The sequence below is a fragment of the Oncorhynchus tshawytscha genome, unplaced genomic scaffold (genome assembly GCF_018296145.1).
Source record: "Oncorhynchus tshawytscha isolate Ot180627B unplaced genomic scaffold, Otsh_v2.0 Un_contig_4685_pilon_pilon, whole genome shotgun sequence".
NCBI classification, from domain to species: Eukaryota; Metazoa; Chordata; class Actinopteri; order Salmoniformes; family Salmonidae; genus Oncorhynchus; species Oncorhynchus tshawytscha.
In genome coordinates this window covers 138,046-151,929 of record NW_024609567.1, presented here as the reverse complement: position 1 = coordinate 151,929, position 13,884 = coordinate 138,046, and positions in this window count along the sequence as shown.

Sequence of the window (13,884 nt, the reverse complement as noted above, 5' to 3'; positions counted from 1 at the left end):
CTTCATCAGAACCAGTGTGATGATGGATTATTAAAGAAATGAGACCTGTGTGTGTGTGTGTGTGTGTGTGTGTGTGTGTGTGTGTGTGTGTGTGTGTGTGTGTGTGTGTGTGCGCGCTCAGCATGGCTGCTCATTACAGAGAGGTAACACGACTAGATAGGACAGGCACATTTTTAAATTCATTTTTATTTAACTAGGCAAGTCGATTAAGAACAAATACTTATTTATAATTACGGCCTACCACATATAGGACTGTCAGTGTCGGGTGACACAGCCACCAGGTGACAGTTCTGGCTACGATGACGCAGGTAGCTCTGATGTCACAGCCATTCTGCATGATCAGGGGCCAAGCATCTCAGAGCAGGAGTGCTGATTTAGGATCAGTGTAGCCTTTTAGATCACAATGAAAAAAAGACATGGACGGGGGGGACCTGATCCTAGATCAGCACTCCTACGTTAAGACGCTTGATACTGTACTGTACGGCCCCTGGGGTGTGTCTCATACGGCCCCTAGGGTGCGTCTCATACGGCCCCTGGGGTGCGTCTCAACAGTTTAGAAAACTCAGGAAATCATTACAACAAATGACATATAGATCTATTTTTATTCATAAATACAAGTAAGCCTACCCATAAAAACTGTTATATTTATGAACAGTATAAACCATTTAGTCTGAATGTCATCATATATAAATCATGAACAACAGGCCTTATACATGTTCTAACAAACTGGAAACATGTTCAATAAAAGCAGATCCATAAATAAAGTGTTAGGATGTGCTCCACATAGCACCCGATTCCCTTTATAGTGCACTATTTTGGACTGGGACTCATAGGACTCTGGTTAAAAGTAGTGTACTATATAGAGAATAGGGTTGCTCTCTTCCACAGTCATTTGGCCGTCTCCTTGTGTTTAACCTGTTTGTAAATTGCCTGTGTGTGTTTTCTCTCTCCCCTATCCGTGTGTGTGTGTGTGTGTGTGTGTGTTTTCTCTCTCCCCTATCCATGTGTGTGTGTGTGTGTGTGTGTTTTCTCTCTCCCCTATCCATGTGTGTGTGTGGATTTCTTCCCCAATGAACCACAAGAATGAGGACTCTTCAATATTTCATGAGAACGGGAAGAGTGTTTATGCTCTGGGGACTGCACCGAAAATGAGCATGAGTTCAGATTTCACACCCCAAGTACACCCCAGGTGAACACACACACACACACACACACACCTGTAGGTCTCATTTCTTTGATGAACCATCTTCAGAATGACACTGGTTCTGATGAGATGATCTCAGAGAGCCAACACATGTCCTCAGGTTACTCATCACAGTTCACTAACTCAACTTGCTTAGGTAAATCCATTGAATAACTGATATGGTAGATATTAAACCAGAGATGTTTTCCACAGTTACTTGCAGTTGAATAATCAACTAAATGAGGCTTGATTAGAAATAGAAACATCATGAACTAGATTCTCAGTTTACAGAGATTGGCCTACTAAAGTATTTTTAATGTTTGATTCTGTTTTGGGGTGATTCCCGAGGCAATTACTTTATGGCATCTATGCTGGAGCCTTATGCTGTGTTCGTAACCAAGAGGGAAGTGTGAATTTACCACACACCGGGAGAAATCCACTTGAACAGCCCTCTAACTGGTAATTACTAGCAGGAAATCTTCCCTGATCTCCAACTTCTACCATATGCTGATCTCTGACATCACCTACTAGGAAAAGGACACCGATAGCAGCATTTTCGACAGTTAAAAAAACATTAATTATAAGAAGTAATCTATTAATATAATTGTTTTACTCTATAATTGGTTTACAAGCATGATAGCTGTACTTTTAGTGTATGTTTGACACAGCTTTTGGTCATTAGCCAATAAGCTACCCAGGAAAGGGCTGAAAATAGCCCATATTAATATATGTAGCCTTAGAAATAAGGTTAATGAAATCAATAACTTGCTAACATTAGATAACATTCATATACTGTATGTATGTATGTATGTATGTACGTACAGTGGGGAGAACAAGTATTTGATACACTGCTGATTTTGCAGGTTTTCCCACTTACAAAGCATGTAGAGGTCTGTAATTGTTATCATAGGTACACTTCAACTGTGAGCGCCGGAATCAAATACTTAAGTCATGCAATAAAATGCAAATGAGTTACTTAAAAATCATACAATGTGATTTTCTGGATTTTTGTTTTAGATTCCGTCTCTCACAGTTGAAGTGTACCTATGATAAAAATTACAGACCTCTACATGCTTTGCAAGTGGGAAAACCTGCAAAATCAGCAGTGTATCAAATACTTGTTCTCCCCACTGTGTGTGTGTGTGTGTGTAAGTAAAACGCTAGACTGCGGTTTCTACTAGCCCAGGTAACATTCAGGTCCTAAATCTGCGCCATGCAACTTTTATAAAGACAATATTTCACTGGCCAGCCGGGCTAGTTGGGCATATTTTCTACTAGCCTAGTCTGAAAAGTACTAGACTCGGACCAGAGGACTGGCTTAATATCCAGATCTCACTGATTGCTATTGGCTACATACCAGTGGCTTGACAGTGTAAGCACCCTCAAGTCCCAATGAACAGCTGATAGGGAATATTCTGGAATAAGTTACCCTCTGATTTGAGGTTTGTGTGTGTGTGTGTGTGTGTGTGTGTGTGTGTGTGTGTGTGTGTGTGTGTGTGACCTTCAACTCTGTACAATGTAACTGTAAGGCAGAAGTGCACTGAACATGAAATCTGTCAGTGCACTTCTGCCTCTATTGTTTAATTGTCATGTTCCTACTAACAATAATAAGAAACTATGGAAATAATTGTACCCTTAGCTGAAAAGCAAAAGCAATTGTATTTTTAAAAATGTATACCATTACAACGACACAACACGCTTACAGAACAAGAGGGAAACAAAGGACAGGGTGCGTGGGGGAGGGGGGGCTGAGGGCCATGTTATGGAAGGCCCTCCTACTTCCCCCCCAGTGATTGGCCTTCTGATGTTATGGAAGGCCCTCCTACTTCCCTCCCCAGTGATTGGCCTTCTGATGTTATGGAAGGCCCTCCTACTTCCCCCAGTGATTGGCCTTCTGATGTTATGGAAGGCCCTCCTACTGTGATTGGCCTTCTGATGTTATGGAAGGCCCTCCTACTTCCCTCCCCAGTGATTGGCCTTCTGATGTTATGGAAGGCCCTCCTACTTCCCTCCCCAGTGATTGGCCTTCTGATGTTATGGAAGGCCCTCCTACTTCCCTCCCCAGTGATTGGCCTTCTGATGTTATGGAAGGCCCTCCTACTTCCCTCCCCAGTGATTGGCCTTCTGATGTTATGGAAGGCCCTCCTACTTCCCCCCCCAGTGATTGGCCTTCTGATGTTATGGAAGGCCCTCCTACTTCCCTCCCCAGTGATTGGCCTTCTGATGTTATGGAAGGCCCTCCTTTCCCCCCCAGTGATTGGCCTTCTGATGTTATGGAAGGCCCTCCCTTCCCCCCCAGTGATTGGCCTTCTGATGTTATGGAAGGCCCTCCTTCCCCCCCCAGTGATTGGCCTTCTGATGTTATGGAAGGCCCTCCTACTTCCCTCCCCACTTCCCCCCCCCAGTGATTGGCCTTCTGATGTTATGGAAGGCCCTCCTACTTCCCCCCAGTGATTGGCCTTCTGATGTTATGGAAGGCCCTCCTAGTGATTGGCCTTCTGATGTTATGGAAGGCCCCCCCCCAGTGATTGGCCTTCTGATGTTATGGAAGGCCCTCCTACTTCCCTCCCCAGTGATTGGCCTTCTGATGTTATGGAAGGCCCTCCTACTTCCCCCCCCAGTGATTGGCCTTCTGATGTTATGGAAGGCCCTCATACTTCCCCCCCAGTGATTGGCCTTCTGCGTTTGAACAGCATTTCTTTCTCTTCTTTCCCAATGCTCTCCTCCCCTCCTATCTGGGCCCAGCTCATCTCCAGAACAGGGAGGAATCCAACTTGATTGAACTTCCGCACAAAGATTGTTATTATTATTCCAATACAATTATTTGCACTAAAGGGTGAGTTACTCTGTTATGCCTGAAGTTGATTGGCTCTCATGGGTAGGTCATTTATTGTAGAGCACGTTGACTGTGACGTATGTCCTGATTAGTAAGTGGTTGGCTTGCCTTTTAGCCTGACAAATATTGCTCTCTGTGTTGCAGGTATTGGGACAATTCAGCTAGCATTCAATTCAACTTTTTTCTCATACTTGTGGTCAAAAATCACTGCTTTTGCTGTGGGAATTCTGACATTTATTTGACTATTTTATGCGGAAATAGTGCAGTGATTGGTCAATTAGCAACCCCTCGCATAATATGGAGGGTATTGTTGATTCAATCGCAGAATCCTGGAGGGACTGCTTTATCCTTATTCTTTAACTCACTCTCTTTCTCTCTCTCCCTCTCACACACACACACACACACACACACACACGCACAAATGTACACACACATATGCAACCACGCACACACACACACTCACACACACTCCCTGTGTGCCCATACATGTAATCAGAGCCTGGCAGTGGCCCATGGAAATCTCATCAGCAGGTGGGATGCGACAGTGTGTGTGAGACTTTTGATGGTGGTGAAGGCCTGTGAGGCGTGAAGGGGGCGGATGTGTTTGGGGCAGAGGGTCAAGGACAGGTTGGGGTGGTGGGGGTGGCTCTCTGAGCCATGTGGATGGAGGAGGGATGACTTACAAGCAATCTGGGGTGCGGGTGCTAGTCAGCACTGGCATTTACACACAAGAAAACACAGACACACACCCTCTGTCTTAGAGAACGTGCCTCGACTCCGGATGACAAGATGAAAGCCAGGTCAGACAAGGTTTAGATAGGTAAAGATGTGTGATAAAAAAGACAGTGTTCTCTCAAATATTGTGTCAGTATACAACCTGAATGTGTAACTCTGAGATGAATATACCAGCGATGCACAGGCTGTCAGTACAGAAAACACCCACTTACATTGAAATTCAGAAGCAGCTCTGAGTCTATACATTTTGATATGTACCTGTACTGCTACTGTCTTGAATGCTTGTGTGTGGGGGGGCAGGGCCGGATCCAGGGATAAGGGGCCTAAGTTGTTGGCTAGGGCCCCCGGCTGCTAGTTTTCTTTTTAGGAACTCAATCAGGGTCTCAACTTACTACTGAGAGTAAGAATAGTAGAATACACCAGGTGCAATTTGAAATTTGGTTGTCAGCAATGTTTTCTCTTGTTATGTCTGTCACTGACAGTCGCTCAATTAGCCATGTCAGCAAATGTTTGATTGGTAGTTAGTCTAGCCAGCTATCTAAAGTAATCATGGCTGGATACTGACCGGGCACGCAGGGCATATGCCCAGGGGCCCTGACCTCCAGGGGGCCTCTTTGATTTAATCATTCTCATTCAGATATTCTATTTACATGGAATAAGTCATTACAAAATGTGTAGAATTGCTGGAAATTAACTTTCAAACTGCAGAAATGTCTCTCCACCCCATGGGAAAATGAGTAGAATTGCATGACGATTTTATAAAATTGCAAAGTTTTCTTGCTTTGAAACTGTAACATTTTCCAACCAGACGTTCATCCATGTTTCTCAAACGTCACATTTCTAAGTTGTTGCAAATGTTAAATTTGGAAATGTTGAAGATGAAGGTTAGACATAAACCTTAAGGTTAACCATTCAGAGTTCATGCCTAAGGTCAGGTTTGGGATAGGCTTAAAACAAAGATCTCAAAAACAACTCTCTATCGCTGGATTCAAACTGGCAACCTTTGGAATCAGAGGCAGATGTGTAGGCACTCTCTCTTCCCCTCCCTCTCTCTCTCTCTCTCTTTCCCTCTCTCTTTCCCTCTCTCTCTCTTTCCCTCTCTCTCTTTCCCTCTCTTTCCCTCTCTCTCTCTCCCCCTCCCTCTCTTTCCCACTCTCTCTCTCTCCCCTCCCTCTCTTTCCCACTCTCTCTCTCCCCCTCCCCCCCCCCTCTCCTCTCTTTCCCCTCTCTCTCTCCCCCTCCCTCTCTTTCCCCTCTCTCTCTCCCTCCCCCCCTCTCTCTCCCCCTCCCCCCTCCCTCTCTTTCCCCTCTCTCTCTCTCTCCCCCTCCCTCTCTTTCCCACTCTCTCTCTCTCCCCCCTCCCTCTCTTTCCCACTCTCTCTCTCCCCCTCTCTCTCCCCCCCCCTCTCTTTCCCACTCTCTCTCTCCCCCTCCCTCTCTTTCCCCCTCTCTCTCTCCCCCTCCCCCTCCCTCTCCTTCAATCTCTCTCCTCCCATCTCTACCTCTCCCCATCATAACTCCCTCCGTCTCTCCCTCATCTCTCCCTCCCTCTTTCCCTCTCCTCATCTCTCCCTCCCTCTTTCCATCTCCTCATCTCTCCCTCCCTCTTTCCCTCTCCTCCCTTCTTCCCTCCCACCGTCTATCTTTTTCAATCCCTCCCTCCCTCCGTATCTACCTCTTTCTATCTCTCCCTTCCTTCGTCTATCCCCATCCCTCCTACCCCTTCCATCTCAACCACTCTCCATGTCTCCCCATCCCTCTCTCCTTCCTTTCATCTCTCCTACTCCTCATCCCTCCCTACCCCCTTTCCTCCCTCCATCCTTCCATCTCTACATCTTTCCATCTCTCCCTCCTACCTGTGTGGTAAAATCCTGCTGTTGCAGAGGCTATCCCTCCCACCTTCCTCCCTCCTTCCCTCCCTCCCTCCCTCCCTCTGCCTCATACCCCCTCATCCATACTTCTCCTTCCCTCCTTCCCTCCTTCCCTCCCTCCCTCTGCCTCATAGCCCCTCATCCATACTTCTCCTTTCTTCCTCCTCTTCCCAGCTCACCAGTAGCTCCAGCTCTGCAGATGGGTCCCTCTGTTGGCAGTCCGGTATCACAGCAGCTCAGTCCCCTCTCTCACACACACACACACACACACACACCACACTAGCAGCCAGCCTCTTGGCAGTGCAGTATTCATGCAGGGAGGTTTGATGGCTGTGTCCATATGTGTCCATAAAGCCACTGATAGGGATACAGAGGCCACAACATGGCCGTGTGTGTGTGGCATGCATACACACGTGTGTGTGCCAGAGAAAGAGAGATGGTCATAAAAGTGTTATTGTTCTAAATCACCCGACTGTGTTCAGTGTTCACAGCACTACCATAGAGTCTAGTTCAAATCAAATCACATTTTTTTACATGTGCCTAACAGTGAAATGCTTACTTAGAAGCCCTTAACCAACAATGCAGTTTAAAAAAAAACAAGTGTTAAAGTATTTTCTAAAATAAACTGAAGTAAAAAAATAAAAAAATAATATTCTCTGTTATTGTCCTAAATCACCAGTCTGTGTTCACAGCATTAACATAGATTAGTTCACACCAAGTGTCAATTATTTCATCTCAACAGATGTAAAGGTGATTCACAGCAATTGGGTTCACTACCAAAGCAATCTCACTAAGAGGCGTTCTTTCTTGCAGTGCTGAGAGTACTGATATCAAGTGGAATACCTGTGTGTGCGTGTGCGCATGTGTGTGTGTGTGTGTGTGTGTAGGCATGAACACACACACACACACACAGTTTTCTATCCAGCAGAGTATCAGCCAGGAAGGGCTGCTGGGGGAAGAATAGAACAGCCTAGTTTCTCTAATCCTTTTGATAACACATCTCATCTGTACCAGATGACACATACTTTAACACACAGTCAGACAGGAAATCTGAGGAAACATCATCAACATCTCAAATGGTGTCAGATTTCCTCTCTGACTGGTGTTACAGTATGTGTCATTCCAATATAGTGCACTACGACCAGGTCAGATCCCTATAGAACAGGTTAGCTGACAACCAGAACGATGCTCAGGCTTCAATGGGGCAGAAGGCCGTGTGGTCTTGTGATTCTGGGTGGCCAGATAGCAACAATGACATAGAAGCTGCCATGTGAGGAATCGTAGGTTGCTCATTTCAGCTAGTTTTATCTGATTATTGATATGCTAATATGGCAAAACTTTGCTAGTTAGCTAACCAACAAATGTAACACTGTATTTGAGACAACAAGTGCTCATTGTGCAAATGTATTTATATTTTCAATAAACATTGGAGATGAAATATAGTTTCCATGTTGTCAACAATCTAAACCAACCCAGTCTGTTTTGCCCTATAGTTGACATGTTGCCAACAATGATCCCTTATTGATGTCACTTGTTAAATCCACTTCAATCAGTGTCGATGAAGGGGAGGAGAGTGGTTAAAGAAGGATTTTTAAGCCTTGAGACAATTGAGGCAGTTCTGAGGGCAAAAGGAGGGGGTGCAATTCAATATTGGCCTCCTGGGCCATATACAGCGTTTCTCACTGAGTTCCCTGAATTCCTATCGGACCTTGTAGTCATAGCAGATAATATTCTAATCTTTGGTGACTTTAATATTCACATGGAAAAGTCCACAGACCCACTCCAAAAATAGCTTTCGGAGCCATCATCGACTCAGTGGGTTTTGTCCAACATGTCTCTGGACCCACTCACTGTCACAGTCATACGCTGGACCTAGTTTTGTCCCATGGAATAAATGTGGTGGATCTTAATGTTTTTCCTCATAATCCTGGACTATCGGACCACCATTTTATTACGTTTGCAATTGCAACAAATAATCTGCTCAGACCCCAACCAAGGAACATCAAAAGTCGTGCTATAAATTCACAGACAACACAAAGATTCCTTGATGCCCTTCCAGACTCCCTCTGCCTACCCAATGACGCCAGAGGACAAAAATCAGTTAACCACCTAACTGAGGATCTCAATTTAACCTTGCAATACCCTAGATGCAGTTGCACCCCTAAAAACTAAAAAAATTCTCATAAGAAACTAGCTCCCTGGTACACAGAAAATACCCCGAGCTCTGAAGCAAGCTTCCAGAAAATTGGAACGGAAATGGCGCCACACCAAACTGGAAGTCTTCCGACTAGCTTGGAAAGACAGTACCGTGCAGTACCGAAGAGCCCTTACTGCTGCTCGATCATCCTATTTTTCTAACTTAATTGAGGAAAATAAGAACAATCCGAAATTCCTTTTTGATACTGTCGCAAAGCTAACTAAAAAGCAGCATTCCCCAAGAGAGGATGACTTTCACTTTAGCAGTGATAAATTCATGAACTTCTTTGAGGAAAAGATTATGATTATTAGAAAGCAAATTACGGACTCTTTAAACCTGCGTATTCCTCCAAACCTCAGTTGTCCTGAGTCTGCACAACTCTGCCAGGACCTAGGATCAAGAGAGACGCTCAAGTGTTTTAGTACTATATCTCTTGACACAATGATGAAAATAATCATGGCCTCTAAACCTTCAAGCTGCATACTGGACCCTATTCCAACTAAACTACTGAAAGAGCTGCTTCCTGTGCTTGGCCCTCCTATGTTGAACATAATAAACGGCTCTCTATCCACTGGATGTGTACCAAACTCACTAAAAGTGGCAGTAATAAAGCCTCTCTTGAAAAAGCCAAACCTTGACCCAGAAAATATAAAAAACTATCGGCCTATATCGAATCTTCCATTCCTCTCAAAAATTTTAGAGAAGGCTGTTGCTCAGCAACTCACTGCCTTCCTGAAGACAAACAATGTATACGAAATGCTTCAGTCTGGTTTTAGACCCCATCATAGCACTGAGACGGCACTTGTGAAGGTGGTAAATGACATTTTAATGGCATCGGACCGAGGCTCTGCATCTGTCCTCGTGCTCCTAGACCTTAGTGCCGCTTTTGATACCATCGATCACCACATTCTTTTGGAGAGATTGGAAACCCAAATTGGTCTACACGGACAAGTTCTGGCCTGGTTTAGATCTTATCTGTCGGAAAGATATCAGTTTGTCTCTGTGAATGGTTTGTCCTCTGACAAATCAACTGTAAATTTCGGTGTTCCTCAAGGTTCCGTTTTAGGACCACTATTGTTCTCACTATATATTTTACCTCTTGGGGATGTTATTCGAAAACATAATGTAAACTTTCACTGCTATGCGGATGACACACAGCTGTACATTTCAATGAAACATGGTGAAGCCCCAAAATTGCCCTCGCTAGAAGCATGTGTTTCAGACATAAGGAAGTGGATGGCTGCAAATTTTCTACTATTAAACTCGGACAAAACAGAGATGCTTGTTCTAGGTCCCAAGAAACAAAGAGATATTCTGTTGAATCTGACAATTAATCTTAATGGTTGTACAGTCGTCTCAAATAAAACTGTGAAGGACCTCGGCGTTACTCTGGACCCTGATCTCTCTTTTGAAGAACATATCAAGACCATTTCAAGGACATCTTTTTTCCATCTACGTAACATTGCAAAAATCAGAAACTTTCTGTCCAAAAATGATGCAGAAAAATTAATCCATGCTTTTGTCACTTCTAGGTTAGACTACTGCAATGCTCTATTTTCCGGCTACCCGGATAAAGCACTAAATAAACTTCAGTTAGTGCTAAATACGGCTGCTAGAATCCTGACTAGAACCAAAAAATTTGATCATATTACTCCAGTGCTAGCCTCTCTACACTGGCTTCCTGTCAAAGCAAGGGCTGATTTCAAGGTTTTACTGCTAACCTACAAAGCATTACATGGGCTTGCTCCTACCTATCTCTCTGATTTGGTCCTGCCGTACATACCTACACGTACGCTACGGTCACAAGACGCAGGCCTCCTAATTGTCCCTAGAATTTCTAAGCAAACAGCTGGAGGCAGGGCTTTCTCCTATAGAGCTCCATTTTTATGGAACGGTCTGCCTACCCATGTCAGAGACGCAAACTCGGTCTCAACCTTCAAGTCTTTACTGAAGACTCATCTCTTCAGTGGGTCATATGATTGAGTGTAGTCTGGCCCAGGAGTGGGAAGGTGAACGGAAAGGCTCTGGAGCAACGAACCGCCCTTGCTGTCTCTGCCTGGCCGGTTCCCCTCTTTCCACTGGGATTCTCTGCCTCTAACCCTATTACAGGGGCTGGGTCACTGGCTTACTGGGGCTCTCTCATGCCGTCCCTGGAGGGGGTGCGTCACCTGAGTGGTTTGATTCACTGTTGTGGTCATCCTGTCTGGGTTCTCCCCCCCTTGGGTTGTGCCGTGGCGGAGATCTTTGTGGGCTATACTCAGCCTTGTCCCAGGATGGTAAGTTGGTGGTTGAAGATATCCCTCTAGTGGTGTGGGGGCTGTGCTTTGGCAAAGTGGGTGGGGTTATATCCTTCCTGTTTGGCCCTGTCCGGGGGTGACCTCGGATGGGGCCACAGTGTCTCCTGACCCCTCCTGTCTCAGCCTCCAGTATTTATGCTGCAGTAGTTTATGTGTTGGGGGCTGGGGTCAGTTTGTTATATCTGGAGTACTTCTCCTGTCCTATTCGGTGTCCTGTGTGAATCTAAGTGTGCTTCTCTAATTCTCTCCTTCTCTCTTTCTTTCTCTCTCTCGGAGGACCTGAGCCCTAGGACCTGAGCTCCAGGACTACCTGACATGATGACTCCTTGCTGTCCCCAGTCCACCTGGCCATGCTGCTGTTCCAGTTTCAACTGACCTGAGCCCTAGGACCATGCCCCAGGACTACCTGACATGATGACTCCTTGCTGTCCCCAGTCCACCTGGCCATGCTGCTGCTCCAGTTTCAACTTCCACCTGACTGTGCTGCTGCTCCAGTTTCAACTGTTCTGCCTTATTATTATTCGACCATGCTGGTCATTTATGAACATTTGAACATCTTGGCCATGTTCTGTTATAATCTCCACCCGGCACAGCCAGAAGAGGACTGGCCACCCCACATAGCCTGGTTCCTCTCTAGGTTTCTTCCTAGGTTTTGGCCTTTCTAGGGAGTTTTTCCTAGCCACCGTGCTTCTACACCTGCATTGCTTGCTGTTTGGGGTTTTAGGCTGGGTTTCTGTACAGCACTTTGAGATATCAGCTGATGTACGAAGGGCTATATAAATACATTTGATTTGATTTGAATATTAGGAAGGTGTTCCTAATGTTTGGTATACTCAAGGTATGTTGACCCCTAATCCCTATCTAGTGCACCACCTTTGGCCAGATCCATATGGAGCCACATGAGGCTCTGGACAAAAATAGTGCACTAATGACTAGGGTGTTATGAGATTTGACCAATGGCCATCATCTCATCTGTCACCAACTTCATCACAGAAACCTAGAAGTCCTGGCAAACTGTGCTGTGTCCCAAATGGACCCCTATTCCCTATGCTATGCACTACTCTTGACCATTAGGCTGTGGTGAAATTTAGTGGACTATATAGATGATAGGGGTACCATTTAGGACGCAGGCCTGTGCCTCATTGAAACATGTATGCATATCCCATCAGATGCTGGACATGTAATCTGTGCATATTTTACACCAATATCTCCTCTAAACCCACAGGGAGAGAGATGAGGCGGCCCTATTGAATTATTCAGAGCTTCTCCATTTCAATATCTGGAATGCTGTTTATTTCTATTCCTCAGGCTGAACAGGATTCGCCGGCAGAGGTTGGCAACTTTCCACGAGGTGAATCTTTTTAAAACTGTCCTCATCAGGGTTAAAACCTAGCTGAGGTGAAATGTCACACACGCACCCACACACACACAAAAGCAGAGCCTCAGCATGTTCTCTGTCTATCTGTCTGATGTACTGAAGAGAGCAGAGACATCAAATGTTCTCAGACTCAGAGATATGCTCTCTCTTTTTGAAAGCACTCTTTTCTGATCTAGATGTGAAGTTCATATGGGCCCAGACAGTGTTAAATAGTGCAGAATACTGCATAAATAGTGCAGACTGTATAAGGCCTTGCAGCTCAGCTCACTCTCTTCCACTTTCTATCTTCTGCCCCTCTCTCTCCTACATATCTCTGTCTATCTCCTGCATCTCTGTCTATCTCCTGCATCTCTGTCTATCTCCTGCATATCTCTGTCTATCTCCTGCATATCTCTGTCTATCTCCTGCATATCTCTGTCTATCTCCTGCATATCTCTGTCTATCTCCTACATATCTCTGTCTATCTCCTACATATCTCTGTCTATCTCCTACATATCTCTGTCTATCTCCTGCATATCTCTGTCTATCTCCTGCATATCTCTGTCTATCTCCTGCAGGGTAGCAAGTTTTAAGTTCCTCGGCATACACATCACAGACAAACTGAATTGGTCCACTCACACAGACAGCATCGTGAGGAAGGCGCAGCAGCGCCTCTTCAACCTCAGGAGGCTGAAGAAATTCGGCTTGTCACCAAAAGCACTCACAAACTTCTACAGATGCACAATCGAGAGCATCCTGGCGGGCTGTATCACCGCCTGGTATGGCAACTGCACCGCCCTCAACCGTAAGGCTCTCCAGAGGGTAGTGAGGTCTGCACAACGCATCACCGGGGCAAACTACCTGCCCTCCAGGACACCTACACCACCCGATGCTACAGGAAGGCCATAAAGATCATCAAGGACATCAACCACCCGAGCCACTGCCTGTTCACCCCGCTGTCATCCAGAAGGCGAGGTCAGTACAGGTGCATCAAAGCTGGGACCGAGAGACTGAAAAACAGCTTCTATCTCAAGGCCATCAGACTGTTAAACAGCCACCACTAACATTGAGTGGCTACTGCCAACACACTGTCAATGACACTGACTCTACTCCAGCCACTTTAATCATGGGAATTGATGGGAAATGATGTAAATATATCACTAGCCACTTTAAACAATGCTACCTTATATAATGTTACTTACCCTACATTGTTCATCTCATATGCATACGTTGATACTGTACTCTATATCATCGACTGCATCCTTATGTAATACATGTATCACTAGCCACTTTAACTATGCCACTTGGTTTACATACTTATCTCATATGTATATACTGTACTCGATATCATCTACTGTATCTTGCCTATGCTGCTCTGTACCATCACTCATTCATATATCCTTATGTA